Source organism: Parasteatoda tepidariorum, chromosome 4 (assembly GCF_982258835.1).
Source record: "Parasteatoda tepidariorum strain Cologne lab strain chromosome 4, Ptep-v5.0, whole genome shotgun sequence".
Lineage (NCBI taxonomy): Eukaryota > Metazoa > Arthropoda > Arachnida > Araneae > Theridiidae > Parasteatoda > Parasteatoda tepidariorum.
Window position 1 is genome coordinate 33,023,913 of NC_141758.1, and position 20,410 is coordinate 33,044,322.

General features: G+C 30.2%; 1 protein-coding gene across 1 annotated transcript in view; it reads right to left on the minus strand.

The window, feature by feature from the left end:
* Window positions 1-20,410, minus strand: part of twin (CCR4-NOT transcription complex subunit 6-like twin) — a 92,173-nt gene that overhangs the window by 55,276 nt on the left and 16,487 nt on the right. The window lies entirely within an intron of this gene.

Consider the following 20,410-nt stretch of genomic DNA (forward strand, 5'->3'; position numbering starts at 1 on the left):
TTGAATTAAATAACCAAACAAACCAGCTTGTCCTTACGAGCAAAAACTAAATATAAAGATCGCATACAAAGTTTTAAGTTCTAAAAGAAGAAATTTTTGGTTATTTTCAAGAGTTTTCCGTAATTCCTTGTTAGATACAATTTCATCCAAGGAAAACAAGTACAAGTTCAATAACATTCTATCGGCCATTCACACTGCACTGAACTATTTATTAAAAAAAGTAATTTACAGCAATATTATTACCAGTTCAATTCGATCTAATCTAACAAACATATACAACCGCAAAAATAGAAATTAATATGAAAGCTTTGATAAGCCCAAAAACTTTTTAAACGAACTTCCGCATCATCTGTAACAGAGCGGGATATTCAAGTACTACAACATTTGAAAATAATTATTTACGAATATATATTATTATTGTTGGGGGATTTCACTAAAGGTCAGAGAGCCATACATTTTTTGAAATATTTTCTGTAAGAAATGAAAACACTGAAAAGTTAGTTTAGCAAAATATAGCTAACTATAATTCTAACATTTCATGTAGTCTATCATTAGCTGTTGGTTTGATTGATGTAAACAGGAAACATAATAAGCTCAGGCGAAAAACAGTTATTTAAAAATGAAATTGATATTTCTGAACAAATTATAAACAACATTCTAAATGTTTCACGGAAATGGACTTGCATCATAACAACAGCACTATAAGAAAAGTGCGAGTTTATTATTAAAAATAATTGAAAACCCAAGGAATCTCTATGATACAGAAGATCCAGCTAAAATTAAATCCAGTCTTTTTACGAGATTTTATTTCAACAAGGTTACTAGTAAGAGCGCCAACGCACGGTCAAAAGTGAACTACAATTGAATGGTGTTAATAGTTTTTATTATAAAGTAATTGTGTGGATAAGGAAAATTCGAAGTAATAAAAAAATAGTTTCTGAAAATATACCTTGTATATAAATATATGACTGAGAATTTGTCATTTATTAGGTAGAAGATGATTGTTGAAATGGTAACTTTCTATTTTGTTTGTAATTCAATTATTGTTTGGAAATTCCATCAAAAGTGTCGGCATACTCAGTAGCTTAAAAAAAAACATTATTAAGGGTTCAAAAGATTTCTTTTTTATTGCAAATTTCATTGAAAAATTACATAAATTTACAACAGATGTATTTTGAGTAAAAAAATTGAAATAGTAAATGAACTGCAGCGAAAAATGCTGGTTGTATAATAGAAAGAAATGGGTAAAAAACTTATTTATTACAAGAGTCGCGATATTGGATTTCAAAATCGCGATGCACGATTTTTCAATCGCGTGAATACGAATCACCATGGATAATTTTTAAACCAAGAAAAAATACGAAAATCGATTTTGATATTCCAAACGCGTGTATACGATTCACGACATCTGATTGTAAACTCGCGTGAATATAAATCGTAACATTGGATTTTAAACTAGAGGAGAACGTGTCGCGATATTGGATTTTATACTAGGGGAGAAAGCGTCGCGACACTAATTTTAAACTAGGGGAGAACGTGTCGCGACATTGGATTTTAAACTAGGGGAGAACGTGTCGCGACATTGGATTTTAAACTAGGGGAGAACGTGTCGTGATATTGGATTTTAAGAACGCGCGAATATGAATCGCGATATAGGTTTTTAAAAAAGCGTGAATACAAATCGCGACGTGTAACTTTCATCTCAAGTATATAAGAAAATCGACGTCTGATATTAAAATCGAGTGAGTATGAATCGCGATATAAGCGGATTTCGGGGGCCCAGTTTCAAACAATCACACACATGTAACATATGTTTGTAAATCGCGGAACTTCGTGAAAATTTCGCCGGATTTAAAGTTTTTGATTCGCGAAAGTCCGTGAACCAAGTCTTGAGATGAACAGAATTCTGTAAAACTAGCCGAAAAATCGCATGTCCTGCTCCTAGTTCTTAGACCCGGAAGGATGATCCGGGAAAACCGGGATACTCTAGGAATACAATTGCTCCTGTACGAGGGAATTCTTTTAATTTATAACTCGAAGTATACTTTATGGGATCACTCTCTCATATATAAATAACATGTCTTCTATTATTCAAAAATCACCCACTCATTCACTCACAATCCAAGACAGTCACTTAATACCTTCATCCTCAGCTACCCGAAATTTATGATTTTTGGCACCTTTACTAATATGCCCTTTGAATTAAACTTATTAAGATGCAAATGCTTGGCTCACGCAGAATATTCTACGAAAAATATGATTTTCAAATAAATTTGAAAATTCCTACGATTAAAAATAATTTATACGAATTAATGAATTAGTTGCTATGGAATAATTTCATCTTACATTATTTGCATGGAAAAAAAATGGATTCAAAACATTTTATATTTTGTAAATATGCCTTTTGCTTACCTTTTTTTCAAAAATCCCTCTTTTGATTATATTCCTTTATAAAGGGTCATATAAGCAAATAATTTGCCCCGAACATCCCTCCCATACCACTGGGTGAAATTGAGAACAAGGAAAAAAAATAATTACAATATTTAGCCATTACCTAAATATGACATCAGGTGACATCAGCCATTTTGTACCGCTGACAGAATTGTAGTTGCATTCTAACTAGCTGACACCCAATGTTATTTATTTATTCCTAGTTTTACGCACAAACAGTCATTAATTTTTCAAGGTGAACGAAAGGGAAGAAGTTTTTCCTAGACCTTCTCTATACACAAGGACTCAGAAGGAAATATTTATAAAAATGATGGGTCGCTCAAAGGGATAAGTGAAGAAAAAAAAAAGTTCATGAATTATTTTCGCATTTACTAGATTTCGTAATGAAATGCGACATAAAATGAAGAAAACACTCAGGTAAAGACGTAATGAAATTTGTGATAATTTTTATACCACATTTTCCTCCTATTCCAGAATTCTTAATTCAGGTAAACAAGAAGAAGGAACGAACATTGAGAAACAAAATAATGACAGAACTCGGAGATAGGGAAGAAAACAAACAGTATAAGCTAAATATCTAATGAAATAAAAAATCATGGAAAAAAAAACAAACTAAAAACTACAATTTTAAAGGAAAGTTGTGCAGTGTAGCAGAAATTCCACAAGAAAATTGAAATCAATAAATTATTAAAGAAGAAAACAATTAAAAACAAAAAGACAATTAAAGAAGAAAACAAAGAAAATTATGAGAAAGAGAGAAAAATAATAATGACAACCGAAGCTGACGTTGTCAGGGGGTACCACCCCTGGGAAGTTATAAAAATACAAAAGCTTTTCTATCGAGAGAACCTTGCATATCTTGCAAAACCTTTGGGGTACCAGAGAGAGCAAATTTTAGACATTTGTCGACCTCCCTCGATAGAAAAGGTCTTATATTTTTTGAGAATACAAGGATTATATAAATTATTAAGTATTTAAAACGTTGAATGCCAAGCTAATTTTACATGGCTTGCCCGTCTGGCCATAACGGTAAATAACTACAAACTAAATTTGCAAATATGAAACAGATTTTGCTAGCTTCTCAAAAGGTTTAGCATGACCTACATGAAAAAAGTGATAAATTATATAAGCCTACGAATTGTTTTAAAATAGTGGTGGATAAAAATCTACTAAATTGGATTTATTAAACTAAGAATCACAATTAATAAACTACCACTTTAAAATATTTATTCGCTGTCCGGAGCAAGTTGGCATCTCTGTGTACATAAATAAAACTATTTTTGTGTGTTCTACATAACATTAATTTCTTCAAACCATTTAAGTAACGATAATAATATAAAAAAATTAAAAATTTACACGAATTATGTGTTTCTAATAATCTTGGCTTCGCCGGTCACCGGTGACCCAAATGGCATTCAACGTGTTAAGGGCATTATTTGGAGGTAGGAGAGGGGGAACACCTAGGTTATAAATGCCCAGTATATTTTAAATTAAAAAAAAATTCAAAAAGTGTCAGCTTTCTAAATTTATTTAAATTACTTATATTTCATGGCACCTTAAAACGCAATTTCCATTTTGTTTCTTCCTATCTACAATATTTTTCAATTATTTATGACGGCGATGCCCAAATTGTGTTCCGCGGAGTTAAACGAGTTCCGAAAATTAGGACTTTTTTGAAACCCGTCATTATATTTAGATCCAAAGAATACTCAATTACTTACTTAATATTTTTGTTCACTTTACGATATTATTTAAAGCAAAATGTTTTTTTTTTTTTTGGGGGGGGGGGAGCTTTTCAAAAAAAAAATGTATTGAATGAACTATGAAAAGGACACATATTTATAAAATATTAATTTAGTACTTGCCATCGCGCTTTTTAAATCAAAATAAAATAACTTGTTAATAAAGAAATATGTTTTCCTAATAACCATTTTCGACGGTTACAGCAGTTCTTTTTAATTTCAACGAAAATCATAATTTGACTTATTTCATTCATTTTCAACTTATGTTTTCATACTAACAAGAAATTCATAACAAGGCAAGATTCAACTCCAGGATCGTAAATTCAACTTTTGGATATAAAACCTAATTTAACATCATTATTCATGATAAAACATATAATTCCTCTTATTAAATATTCTTGAAACTAAACAGTCTTTTATAACAGTTAATACTTTCGGAATGATCTTTGTACACTTTAATTATTAAGTCGGAGTTCCGTCGGAAGAATCTAGTTCTATAGCCGAAAAAAATTGGTAATCGCTCCGTTTTTGTTAAAAAAAAATTTTTCTTTTTAAATTAATATTTTTTTTACAGATATTGCTAGATTCTGCAAATCCAACTGCCAAGTAGATATTTTTGAATTTATTACCTAAAACTCTGAACAAATGCATGTATGTGAGATAATCATCTGTACTTCATGCTTTCGAAATATGGCTTAAAAATTCATAAGCTTGGAAGTTTACGAGACAGGTAGTAGCCAGAGCCTCACGCTTAAGTGGGAAAGAAAGGATATTTCCGCAATCATTTTTCACAAAATAATTGCACCTGTACGAGAACACATTCTCAAGGTTAAAAAGAAAAAAGAGCCTCTGTATTTATTTCACGAAATTTGTTTCCTTAACAATGTTGCGACTTCCATCCATAGGTTATAATGTTAACCCGAGAAGAAATAAAAATGAGTCATTAAAAAAATTACAATAAAGATTAGAAAATTTTGCGAAATAATGATGACTTAAATACATTTATTTCCCTCATTCTTTCTTTTAGGATTTATGTGTAGGAAAATCTTATAGGAAATCGCGTATTTCCCCCCCTCCGGAATTGAAGTAAGACAAAAAAAAAAAAAAAAAATTACCGCGATGATGACAAATCGTGTTCGTGTATATTATACATATCTAGGGGTCAGTGAGCAGTGCAAGCAGGGGCAGCCCCCTTGTATACATAAAAATGTGAAAAAGTAATTTATAATTTAGCAGAGAAAAGATCGTAACTATATTAACACGTTGAATGCCACGCAAATTTTACATGGTTTGCTCGTCTGGCCAAACGGTAAATAACTACAAACTAAATTTGCAAATTAAACAGACTTTGCTAGTTTTTTAAAAGGTTTAGCATGACTGGTCTAGCTGAGCTCCTGAGGCCAATAAAGGCCCCTTTCTCATTCATCCTGTAATGAGAACATAAGCATAAACACTAGACAGATTACAACATGACATATCTGGAAAAAGTGGTGAATTATGTAAGCCCACGAATTGTTTAAAAATAGTGGTGGATAAAAATCTTCTAAATTGAATTTATTAAACCAAGAATCACAATTAATAAATTACCACTTTAAAATATTTATTCGCTGTCCGGAGCAAGTTGGCATCTCTGTGTATATAAATAAAACTATTTTTGTGTGTTCTACATTACATTAATTTCTTCAAACCATTTTAGTAACGATAATATAAAGAAATTAAAAAGTTACTCGAATTATGTGTTTCTAATAATATTGAGTTCGCCGGTCACAGGTGATCCCCATGGCATTCAACATATTAACAAAACTTATGACTTAACAAAATAATTTGGTGATTGACCTTAATCGTTAGCATTCTTATTTACCGAATTGCCAACATCTATTAAGTCACAAAACATGATTTTAAAGGTCAAAACATGATTTAAACATGATCACAAAACATGATATGCGATAGCAAGACCCCTACGTCAAAGAAAGACGTATTTAGTATGACCAAATTATAAAGTTCGGGCTTTCTGCGACAAAACTCTTTAGCACTGATATCTTTCTGCAAGATAACAAAGATGTTAGTTACTTATTATAATTTTTCACGAAAGTTACTTTAAGGTAACAAAAACGCTGCGTCTACTAAAAAAAAATAATAATAATAATTTTTTAAATTGGATATGTAATATTTTTTGATTCTAATATTATGGGCGATATTCTCGCATTTCGTTGGGGGGGGGGGGCGCACTAATTTCCTTTATCGCATTCATCATCAAATTAAAAATATAATTAAATATTATGAAATCTGCAGGTAATTATCGAAAAACAGATCGACGACGAAATCATGCAAATCTGACTCTTCCAACACTCAAATATTGAAACGAAACATTCTCAAATGGATGTTTCGTTTTCGATTGCTTTTATAAATAATATCGTATAAAAAAATATCGGGTTTTAAAAACTATGTGAAAATCAAAAGCAATAACTGCCAAGAAAAAAATCTATAGAATTCATTGCCTTAAAAAGTAAATGATCCAATGAGCAATTCGAATTTCCCATATCGCTTGAAATACATCGGGATATCTAAAAACTACTTGAAAATCAATGTCAATAGCTGCCGAAAATACAATCAAAATGGGTTTACTAAATCTGTATCAATTGAGAGCTTTAAAAAGTGAACATTTATATGCGCGATTCAAATTCAGAAAAGCAAACCAAATTTTTTTTACTTCCCAAAAGAATAATCTTTCTGCAAGAATTCTGTAAAGTTCCGCGACAATGTCGCCGTGATTCTGCCACGGAGGATGCCAAATAACTGGGCATTAAAATTTCCATGAATTATAATTTTACTTTAAAAAGACTGGTTTATATGATAGAACAATTTTTTTTTATCTTCAAATTTTAATTTTTTGGAACTTGAAGACTTCTTTGAAACCTATCCAATTTCAAATAACTCGAGCAAATAGCTGTTAAAATTTCCATTACTTATAATTTTACTTTAAAAAGAATGGTTTATATGATAGAAATTTTTTCTTTATCTTCAAAATTTAATTTTTTTGAACTTGAAGACTTCTTTGAAATATATCCAATTTCATATAACACGAATCGCGTTAGAAAATTTAAGCAGGCTCAGAAAATTTTCTTTTTTTTTTTTTTATTTCTCTATCATCTTAATATAAAAAAAAATCCCAAATTTCAATATCCGCCCTCGGCTGTTATACAATTCTCACTAAAGAACAATCAAAACGATTTCGCAAAAAAGGATTGTTATCTATTAACTTTTTTTCCCTTCGTCTTTTAGAAGAAAATGCCAAGACCTTTCGAAGAATCGAAACACGGAAAAGACAATGGCCACACCAAGTTATAGCAGAACAGGAAATCCAAACATCGATCGACCTCTGGCACAAAAGACAGATAAACGATAGCAGAAAAACGACCTTCAAAAAGCCAAAGCACCCTTTCGATCGCCCCATTTGACCTAAACTTACAAAAAAAAAAAAATCCACCTACTCTTTAACACAACCTGATGATATCATTCCCACACCGTTATTAAATATGGATCACAGCAAGAAATAGAATTCGCTGAAGAGGGAAAAAGAAAAATCGCACGATTTCTCAGACAAGTGTCTCTGTTGACCTAAGAGTCCTGTCCCTCTGCAAGTGAGAAGTCAAGGTGGATCATATAGTTGAAGATCATAATCTAGCCAGAGTAGTTCAAGTTTAGGATAAAGGGAAATAAAATTTAAAGGGAGAAAAAAAAAAATTTCGGTCACGAACTTGTAATGACTAAGAGATACCTACTTCCTGCTGCAAGAGACCAATTCAAGGCATGGAACCAGTCTTTAATAAGTAAGAAAAACTAATAGTTTAAATGCAGTCAATAATCTTAACCTTTGGGGTTATTATTTAAAAAAGATGATTGGGTATTTATGATGATTATTATTTTCCGTTCAGACTTTTTGTTAGAAAATGAATACTCATAATTCAACAGCCCATGCGGTACTTTTTATTATGAAAGGCTATTCTTCTCATAATACGTATATGCCTTTCATTCAAATAACAACTTGGACTTAAAATAAACAATGCAAAAAACAAGAAAACGGAATATAGGAAATTGTTATTTACGTATGAGTCAACGAGATTAAGAAAAATAAAATTTTAATAACGTATCCAAAAAAGTTTTAAAGAGTGATTATGCTTCGTAGGATTGTTAGGTTTTATTTATTTATATTTTAAAAAGAGATTCATATATTTGTAATATTTAACTTTCAAGCCATTATACTTCGAAAAACACTGATATGAGGTCATCGTGCAATTTATTTTAACTGTATCTATAGTGGTATCTATGAAAATTTAATTTTCTAAAGAAGGGTGAAGCAGCAAGAGACCAATTCAGACTAAAATATCTAAATTTTGGATTATTATTATTATTAAGATAAAATCGGCTATTTATTGCTTTAAACTTCAATTTAGAAAACTAATTCTCATGACTCGTCAGCACATGCCGTATTTTTTTATTATAAAAAAATAAAAGGTTATTTTTCTTGGCATATGTGCACGCCTTTTATTCAAACAATCATTCAAACTTTAATTGAATAATCATCTTAAAAAAGAAATTGAATATTGCGAGTTACTATTAATAGGTGAGTTTAAGAGATTACAAAATGAAATTTATATGACGTTTTTAAAAAAAATTAAATATTGGATTATGTCTTGTACGAATGTAATTTTTTCTTCTTCAACTCAACAAAGATGAGATTACCATTGTGTCACTGATTTGAGATAATCGAGAATTGCATCATGCGAAGTTCTTAAGTGGTTTCGATCGAAATTAAATTCTTAAAAGAACAATCAATGATGCAACAATGCTATAACGAGCCAACTTGTATAAATATTTTGTCTACCTTACATTTTTTAACACGTTGAATGAGGTAAGTATACTTTTTTCGAGATATGGGGAAATAGGCAAAAAGTAAAATTAACATTTAAGGTTTCAAGCTTTGGATCACACGCCTAAGCATACTATGGGGACCATTTTCCCAGATTGCGGCAACCCAGTATATTTTAGAGATCAAAACTCCGAATCCGGTGGGAAAAAAAAGGCTATTCTATTCACAGAAAGTAAATTTTTGCGTCTGATTTCGTAAATTAAAATATCGTCTGCACTAATTGAATCTGAGGTCAACCCCTCGAACCATTATAAGTGAGTCCTGGAACGTGATCATTCGATCAAAAGTTATTCAGGGTAATTCGTACATTATCTGACAGGGTATTTTATTTCTTATGTACGTACTATTTTCTAAAATACAATGCATCAAGTGTTGATAAGTATAAAGCAGGGGTGACTGTGGACCCAACTCAAAAATCCTGAAAATTTCTTGAGTAAAATCATTCAAAAAATTTATATATTAATAAACTTAAATCATTGAAATTTTCAAAACATGACATTCTAAATGAATAATATGCAGTAAATTTAAATGAATAATTATGTGTAAGTTTACTTTTATCTCTAATCACATTTATTATTCTACCAGAAAAAATATTTACAAATGAAAGAGATGCCAAGTATAAATTCTAGTTCTAATATTTTTAAATAAAATGTACAAGAATTTTTATAAATAAATGTGATCGATGATTTCTTGACACTTATGGACATTGGATTTCCAGTAAATTTCGGATCGCGGTTAGCGACACACTCTTGATAAAGTCAAACAAAATTTAAAAAGTTTCTTTTAATTATTCCCCTGAATTTATTTTCTTATCATAGAACATAATTATAAAAATCATATTTTTAATTCCAAATAATATTAATTCAAGTTTTTATAAATATCCAATATTTTGAAATATCAAACTCAATCTAGGTACTGATTTGTTTACCGATTTGAAACCGTATTTTCTAATCATAGGATAGAACTAATATTTCCAATTCTAAACAACATCACTCTAAATATTTACAAATAATATCCAACTTAAGTTCATTTTAACAATCAAACCCAACCAAGGAATTAAATTTATTTACCGAGTTGAAAATTACCTTTTCTAATTATCAAAGAAATTAAATTTTCAATTCTCACTGATATCAATTCGAATAATATCCAAACAATGTTCATTTTAGCGTATCAAACAAATTCAAGGTCTATTTAAAAATAATTTTACTTTTCAAAAGCTATAATTTCTTAAACAGAGGATAAATTTATGTTGAAAAACAAAAATTGAATATTGTAACCACCGAAATTAAATAATAATTTTTTGTTTTTCATAATATGGAAAGAGAAAAAGAAAAGAAAAAGAGGACATTAATTGAAAAACAAGTCCATACCAAGTAGGTCAGCTGTGAGAGATAAACAATGAAGCAGAAAACTTGACCTCCAAAGACCTTAATTTTTTTCACGAAATTTATCTTTTTTTACTTTTGCGTGACTCACACAACAAAATTATCCCCCTAAACAACAAATTATTAAAAATTACTCACCGTTGAGCTGTTAGAAAATAGGAATGAATTATTCGTTTTTTTAAAGAAAATTATATTCTTCAGAAAAATTTTATTTTTCATTCAATGGGGAACACTAGTCGGAAAATGTAATGATAGAAATTAAATTTAATTTGGTATAATTTAAATAGCATGCCTCACAATTTCACCAACTTTTACAGATTTTTAACTTTATAACGATAAAATTAAGAGTATTAAAAAATAATACATTTCTAAGAATTGTTTCATTTATTGTATAAAAAACGATCAAAGGAAAATGTTAATGCTCTTTAAAAAATTTTATTTATTTATTATTTTTTTTTATAAATTAAAATCTACGTATTAACAATGAATTATATAAATCGCTAAAAATTGCTACATTTATTGTATAATGCTTAGATATTTAGAAAATGCTAATGCCTTTGGGATTTCTTAAAATAAGTAAACAGCTAATTATAATCAACAGTTAAGACGAAATGAACATTAATAAATTGTTCAAAACTAATAAATTTTCTGGTATAAAGCATAGGTTTTTCAAAATTAATGCTTATAGTATATATTTTTAAAATTGTGATCTATAAAGATAAATTCATATAAAGTTATCTTATTTCCCCTAGAATATTTACTTTACAATGCTTAGCATACTTATACTAGTCCCTTAGTTAACTGTCCGCATTTATTATAATTATTTTTAAACAGTACATTTTAAAAGTAACAGTACTGCTGTTTAGTTTTTTAAATCGAATGGAGAAGGGTGGAGATAAGAATAGAAAACTGAATTCAGGAAAAATATTACATGGAAGAAAATAATAAGTTAAAGAAATTGATTTTGTTTTCTGCTGATATGTGCAGTAATTTGACCTTATCAATAATGTAGATGGAAAACTTGGTCACAGAAGCACTTTTAAAAAAAAAAGCATAATTTTTAAGCCTTTATATCGAAAATTAACACCAAATACGGAACGATATTTGATGCTGGATTGAGTCTTAAGAGCATCAAATACGGAACGATATTTGATGCTAGATTGAGTCTTAAGAGCATCAAATACGGAACGATATTTGATGCTAGATTGAGTCTTAAGAGCATCAAATACGGAACGATATTTGATGCTAGATTGAGTCTTAACAGCATCAAATACGGAACGATATTTGATGCCAGATTAAGTCTTAACAACATCAAATACGGAACGATATTTGATGCTAGATTGAGTCTTAACAACATCAAATACGGAACTATATTTGATGCCAGATTGAGACTTAACAGCATCAAATACGGAACTATATTTGATGCCAGATTGAGACTTAACAGCATCAAATATGAAACGAAATTTCAAAAGCCGAATATTTAAACTAGTAATCTAAAATGAACATCAAATTTTGGAACAATATTTGAGGTTAATTTGAGAAGAAACTTTAAAAGCTTCCTTCTTAATCCAATCTGGAAAGGAAAAAAAAAGCAACACAAACAATAGCGGTTTGACAAAATACGTAAAAGGTCGCAAACGGTGAAATTTTACGGATTATTAACTATTCCCCGTCAAAGAGTGAAAGCCCTTATCCTAAAACATAAAAATAAATAATAATAGATTAAAAGCAAGCAGGATGTTTGTTATATCGGAATTAAAAAGCATAAAAATTTCATAAAAAAAATATTCGTAGAAACATACAAGTTTATAGAACGACAAAAAAAGAAAAACTAAGGAATCAGATAATTAACTCAAAAGTAGTTCGTCTGATGAGGGGGAGGGGCAGAAAAAAGCTATGGAAATGATTTGATTCGGTTTGAACTGGAATAACCTAGTTCGAATGACCGGCGTCGCTTCAAAACCACCCACACAAAGAAATATCACAAAAATCCCAGTCATTACAAGGGGATAAAATAAACAATAGAAAAAGGTAAACACAATGGAAAAATAAAAATTAAAGTTTTTCCAAGTGATCCAAATTTCTTCAAATGATTATTTTTTCTCTTTTCATTGGAATTGACGACACTGACCCAGAAGGCTATGTAATTAAGAAGGCCGCCGTCGCTCCTACTCTGCACTGACCCTGAAGAAGGCCGAAAATGAGATGTAGAGCAAAGATAAAATAAATAAATTTTGAAGATGAGTTATTTAAAAGAAAATAAAGTTTTAAGCACAGCAGAAGTACCACACACAAACTTGTGGGAAAAAATGTTTTTATAAAAGTAAAAAATTTTTTTTCCAATCCTAATTATAGATATTTTATCCCTGCAATCATAGGATCCTAACCTTGAAAATATTTACTCTGAAGTCATTAAAAGAAAAAAAAGTTTTTTTTCTTGAACTATATTTATTTAACTTTCAATTTGAGATTGAAAAATACAGGTTTTGGTTGATTTAATTTTCTCAACTTCAAACATGAATGCTTATTCTCTTATAATTTTATTACCTTTTTTTTAAAAAAATTCTTACCTTTTAAAGAATAAATAATTTTTAAAAAAATAGTTTTCACAGATATCATGAAAAAATTGTAAATCTCAACGACATATAGAAGTTCACATCGAGATATAAATATGTAAATCACAACTATTTATAGAGCTTTACATCGGGATATTTTTAAAAACAATGTAAATTGCAAAGATTTATAGAGGTTTACAATGGAGTGTCACAAAAAATATGTAATATCTATTAATAGAGATTAACATCGGAACATTATAAATTTTTTATTTTACCCGAAATTTTTTTTTTAGTCAATTGCAATATTTAATTTTTGAAAAACATATATCTTGTTAAGAAAAAAAAAAAAACCAGTCCATTGTAAACAAGGCGCTTAGCCAATTTTTTTGGGACAAAAAATAAGCACTTTTTAAGCACTGAAAAAATATTTTAAGCACTTATTTATAGAAAAAAAAATTATCATTAAGACACGTATAAATTTAAATATTTTTTAAAAAGTTTTTTGTATGTACACTACTCTATAATAATTGATGAGACAATGAATTTTCGACAGTTTTTTTTCTTTATAATTTCTTAAAACGCACTTAGGGTTATTTTATAACTTTAAAGGTGTTTAGGTCATGCGATTTCGTATACAGTACAATAAAGTTTGAAGTTTTCAGAGGTTTGTTGGACTGGCATTACAATCTGAAAAAAAATTTTTTTTGATCACCCAATATTAAGAAAATATAGCAATAAACTTAGAACTTGTTTATAAAATTTCGTAAGCCACTTTCAAACTGCGAATGCGCGGAAATAATTAAAAAAAAAAAAAAATTTCATAATTTTGTAGAGAATTGTATTTGGTAAGTAATGAAGAAAGTTCGATTTGAATATTTTGAAAATCAATGAAGAAAGCACATTTAAGGACTTGAAAAACGAAAATAAAAAACACTTTTTAAAAGCAGTGCTACGCACCCTGGTAAACCAAAAACAGTTCACAATGCGGACAAGGAAGGGGGTCAAAAACTATTAAAAAATATATTTATGCAATACTTAAAATAACCATAGCAATGACAAAAAGCTAATGAAAAGTATAATTAAAAGTAGATATTTATAAATGTAAGAAAAAAATTTTAAAACCATCTTCAGTTCCAATTACCATTCGATAAAAAAAAAATCCTTATATATTTGTAACAAAACATAACACAGAAAAAGATTCGAATCATAAAAATACAAATTTAAAATATAATAGAGGCAAATATTAAGATTAAATTTTTTTATTTTCTTTCCTAAACTATCTAAGGAATTTTATTTTTGACTGTGTTACAATCATAAACTAATATATAGTTTATAACTAATGAAAGAAAACTTAGCTTTATGTAAAATAATTTGCTGTTTTATCAATCATACCCATTTGTTTTAGGATAATTCAAATACAATTATTTTGAACATTTATTAAATGTGTAGATTGTGTAAGTTTATAAAAATGACTTGTCTCGCCAAAAGCAACTTACTTTAAAAGAAAAAATTTTTTTTTTTATGTTCCCTGACTTGAATTATATGTTCTTCATTTGCTATTTGATAAATTACGTTAAAAAATGCATTGTATTATACGGTACTGGTACTCTGAAAGTTAACACGTTCAAATTCAATCACAGCTTTGATTGATAAAAAAAAGGAAAAAACTAATTCACGAATTGAAAAAAGGGACACCGGTGTTCCATCTGCGTCAAAGGGTTAAACTCAAAAATTCAAATTGAAATTAAAAAGGCATTACATAAAGAAGAAAGTAGTTAGAAATGGCAGGAAAAAAAAAAGAACACGTTCGAGAAAAGAGGAATGGCAACGATAATGGATAAATGATCACTTAAGAATCCCTCTTCATATATTGAAATTTCTCAATTTCAACCTCTCTCCTACATGAGAATCACTCTTTTACAGGATGAGTTACTCGTTCTCTTTCTCACAGTTAAGCTAGTTAATCGACCGTTATATGCATGGATGAGACTGTTACAATTTAGTTGAAAATAATTAAATTACAGAATGAACTTTCTAAGAGACTTGTTCAATCTAAAAAGGATGGAGTAATGGATAAATTATATATTACCATCTCATTTTGATACTATTTCTTTAGAAATAGAGAAGGAAGTTGAATCTGATGCTGTAAATAAGATACAGTTTAGCTGGGAAATCATTAAAATGCCGAACCAAAAATATTTGCTAACACCTTGTTCAAGTTTTTATTGTAATTATTTAATCAGTAAAGGTCTGGTTTCTTAGGACAAGCGCCTTATCTGGGCGTCAGCGGGACGTCAACGTCACGCTGACGCCAACAAAATACTGGTTTGTTAGCTCAAGGCCTGGTTTCTTAGAACTAGCGCCTTATCTGGGCGTCAGCGGAAAGTTGACGTAGATCTGACGCCAAAAAAAGACTTTTTTGTTAGCTCAGCGTGAGCAGTCGGTCCAACGCAGACATTATCTCTCATTGCGCATGCGTTAATAACGTAAACAAATATTTATTTTGAATTTGTATTGATTTTGTTATTGTCGACCAGTGTTTTAGAGAACAAATAATGACTTTGCCCAAGAAAAAACACATTATAGCTGAGCTAAATGAAGAGTGCTATGTTTAATGAAGAAGCTATGTTTAATGTCAAAATCAAAATCTTGGCTGATTTTAATGTGCTGTTGGATGTTGTCCGCCATTGCTTCTGTGGTTAACGTCACGTTGTAATCCAACTGCAGTTGAGTTGGACGGCAATTGTAGTTCAAGATGAGCGTTCGATGACGTATACTATCAAACTCACAAATGGACCAATCAGAGGTTAGCGCTGATTTCCAGCTGACGGCGTCCTGTCCTAAGAAACCAGGCCTTAAGGTTGGAAGTTCAGATAAATATTTAAAAATAATCCGCAGCAACAAAATCACAAGGGAAAAATGATTGTAGCAATGTTTAACCTTTTGGGAATAGCTGGTACAACAATTGTACCGTAAGTCCTTTATAAAATATTTGATATACTAGAGGCAAATGAGTTAATGTTTTCTGAGACCATAATTGTTTTGTGTTCAGCATGGCCAGTACAAACACTCAATTACAGTGGAATATTATTATTATTATTTTTAAAATATCAATAGATAATTTATAAAGAGAAAAATAGGAAGATATATTTCACTTGTTTAAATAACTGTTGAACCAGCCGTCCAGAAAAGGTTAAACCAGTTCTGGAATGTCAGAGTCAAAATTACCTTGACTCTGATTCCAGTTAATTGAAATTTACGTCCTGTAGATCAAAAAACGAACGTCTTAGATATTTTGAAAATAATTTAGGAAACTATTTATAGCCATAACAATTAAAATGCTACCGAAATCAATATTATCACAATTATTTTAACATATTACAGCATATATTAAGAAATACTAATAATTCTAATCGTACATTCAATTCTTGATGAAGAAGCAGAAGTCGGAATGAGACTCAGTGAAAAGTCTGGAGTCGAGCATTTCAAATACTAATTCCATAGAACTGGTTGAAAGAAACGTTTTGCACTACAGCGTACAACGTTTTTTAAGCTGAAATTATGTAACGTTATATCGAAATAAGAATTCACAGTTTTAAATCAGAAGACAGAGTCATAACTCGCAATGACAGACGCAGTCTGAAAATCTTAAGATCTCGTCTAGACAAAAGATATAACGAACGCGTGCACACTTAATACTGAATAAACTTGGAAAAGTGAGTAATAAAAATCTCTACCTGCTCACGCAAAATCAAATGAAGTGTTTGCAAACAAAATATGATATAGATGTACACAATGCACAGGAGTTTACTATAGGTAGGAAAACCAGAAATAAAAGTTAACTTTAGATCAGAGGTTCTAAAATAGTGAATCAGATGGGTCGCAAGAACCGCATGTTTTAACGTATCTTTCACAAATAAACAGAAAATTAACCGCATGTTTCACAAAATTAAACGCAAGGCTTAAATTCCAGTTATCAGTTGATTATAGAAAAATTTAGTATAAAAGCTATAGAAATAAAGTATTATGCAATATATTACTATCCAGTTTTGAGTGGAGCTCTAGACTAGAAATTACGAGTGGTAGCCACTTTTGCACTTATAGTTATCCAATTTAAGATAAGTGTACTCGCAGCACTGAGGTTAATGGTTTAGTTGAATTTTTTTGGAAAGAGATCGATTCATTTGATTTGAACCAGTTTTTTTTAAAGAAATTCAAATAAACATTTTAATTTTAACGTTTCGATAGCCACTTTCTACTAATTGTCCCCGTTGTTGACTGAGTCAGAGATCTAGTTTTAGACTGAATTTCGCGTAATGCTTTTGATGAACAGGGAACGATTAAGGGAACTTAGAAATGAAACGTTAAAAATTCCCCGAAATTCCTTGACAACAATTATATAATTTTAACACACATTTGTTTGAGTGTGTTGATCCAATATATCAATATTACGCCATACTAAGATTGAATTGGAATGGTAATATGGGTCAATTTTAAAATTTCCTAAGGTTCCAGGAAAAGTTCCTAAGGTTCAGGGAGGTTCCAGTTTGTCAATATGTAGAAGGGTGATTTGTCTTTAGAGGAGAGATATTATGAATATAAATTACAGCTTCCGGTTAACTTCCAATTGTTAATGAAACTATAACGGTGATGATACATTATTTGATAAGATTTTTTTTATTTTTAAATCCTGATTATGAATTTGTAAAAGGCTGCAACTCAATCTGAATATATGTGCTCATGTGAAAAAAGATTAAATAAAGATAGAAGTTAAAAGCTTCCTTTCAGACTGATTTCTACATTCTGTGATGTCAGCATTCCTATATAATAACAAATAGCCAAATAAAGAAAATATGATGATGAATGAATGATGAATTTGAACATTGAAGTAAATACTGTTGGTCAACGACGGTGAAAATAATGCCACAGGGATGTGAGTTGAACAAAAAAAAGTTCATCAAGCAAATGAATCCTAATCACGTCTTGCGTGTAGTTTCCAAAACTATCGTTGTCTCAGCAATCAGACAGATCACAGACAAAATCTAGAGCTTCTCGATTAAAAAAAGAACAAAGTAACGAAATAACAGGGACAACAGAGCCAAAACACTTCCGACAACCACGAACTGGTTCTCCAGCCACAATAAGTTCTTTTTTTTCTCTTCTACTCATCACGTCTAACCTTACACTCTAATTCTGGATCTTAATCTGGGCAAGCAGAGTGACCGTGGCCTCGAAGTTTACTCTTGTTAGAAAACAGCGACCTGACAGCCCATCTATCTCCTTCTTGAATCTATGTTATGTTACCTCTTTGTTTGACCACTGCTCTCCTCTGGGGACTGTGCATATACGACGCTACTGACTACTTTCTTTCACATCCGAAACAGACATTAAAAACACCTCCAAACGAACTATTAAAAGAATATTCATAATTGATCTCCTACGTACGGGAAATAAGCTTTTTCATTCAAGTGTATCTACAATAGGGTTTCCTTTTTGCCCGCCCAAGAGTTTCTAATCTAAGTTATTTTACATAGAGAGTATTTAATACATACTCTAAGTATACTGTCAGAAGTGATCAAATCAGTTTACAGCAGACCAATGAATCAGTCATCTTTAAGTATTGTCAAAGAGATAGTAACCAAGTATCATTGGTAAGAATGAGATAATGGACTCAAGTTGTTTAAATGCATGTAGCGTTTTTTGGGAGGAAAAAAAAGCTAAGATGCATTTAGATTTCTCGCAAAAAGGCATTTAAACGACTAAGGTACATAATCTAATTTTGCCAATTTATTGGAAGTAATTCAACGATATATACGTCAAGTAAAGGTAAAATAAGCAGTTGACATTTGACTTTTGGCGACGGTGACAAATAAATAAAACAAAGATATAAAAACTACTTTAAAGGAAATCGAATGATTTATCCCAGCCTAAGTTAAATTGGCGAACTTAGATGTACTTTAGGCAAAAAAAAAAAAAAAAAAAAAAAAAGAAGTACATCAAATTTTAAAATATTACTTTTAATTATTGTATCCTCATGTTCATATTGAAGAAATTCGAAGTCAATATTCTGTATAAAAATATGGTCCTATATCGCCCTCTAATATTGACCTATAATATTCAAATTGGACCAAGTATTATATTACCGGTTACTTGTGTACCCCTCCAGGGAAAAAAATTATAGGCTTATTAGGGGGTACACAATATGGTCCTGAATTCTCATGTTATGGTACACAATTCAAGACACGGTTTTTAAGAAATTTTATGGACATAATCTTTAAATACCGATCGGATTAAGATTTTTTTGGTCAAAAAATTGGTTTACTAAAATTTACAAAATAGCAAGAGCTTAAAAAAAAAGAATGCTTTTAAAAATCGATTTAGCATTATGTAAGAAAAATTACATAAAATTTTGGCTATTTTAAAATGGGCAGAAAGAGAGCGCCTGCCTCGCCTTAAACTATTGTACCAAAATTGGCCTTCTTAATTTCGAGCTTGGTTTCTTTCTGTAAACTGACCAAATTAGTCTTCGCTAGTTAATTTAATCAAAATTAATTTTAAATATTCACATTAAGGGTGATATATTTCTTAACAGTTTGGTCACAAGGAGGCATGTCTTTATTCGTATTCAACTTAATTTCGAAGTCATTTATAAAAGAAATCTTAATAACATAATGATACTATAATCAAATGAGAATTTATTTAAATCATTAAAGTGTTTTTTGTTTGATACTCTAGCTAAAGAAAAAAAAGATACCTATCAATACATAATAAAATTAAATTTTTATCATAGTAGACAATGTAGTTTGCGTATTATAGTTCATAAAAAGATTAAGAACTACATATGTTAATAGGATCTTTGGAAATCATCACCGTCATACAACGAGTCGGGCTAATGGAAAAAATAATCCAGTACTTTCATATAAGACAGACTGATTTTAGGCTGATTACATTACATTGAGCCCACTCTAGATTCGGCAAATCAGGGAAAATATACCATATGTCACTAGAATTTTAACATGAGCCCGTGTCTTTCTTAAGGTCCACACCACTTCCACGAAAGGTTAGAAAAAGACAATTTTATTCCTCCATCCTCGAAAATTCTTTGTTATGATAGATTCAGTTAAAGTAAGCCTGTTGATGTGTGCAACCCAAACAACCAGTCTTACCGAATTCGCCAACAAGGAAGTATGATCTGGTTCTTCATCGTCGCATCCGTTAGCAGGTCAAAAAAAAAAAAAAAAAAAAAAAAAAAAAAAAAAAGAGAGAGAGAGAAAAAATTACTCATCCCCCTACTTGTAATCATTTTTATGGTCGGTGATTTTTTATATCTCCATGAATTCCATGGTG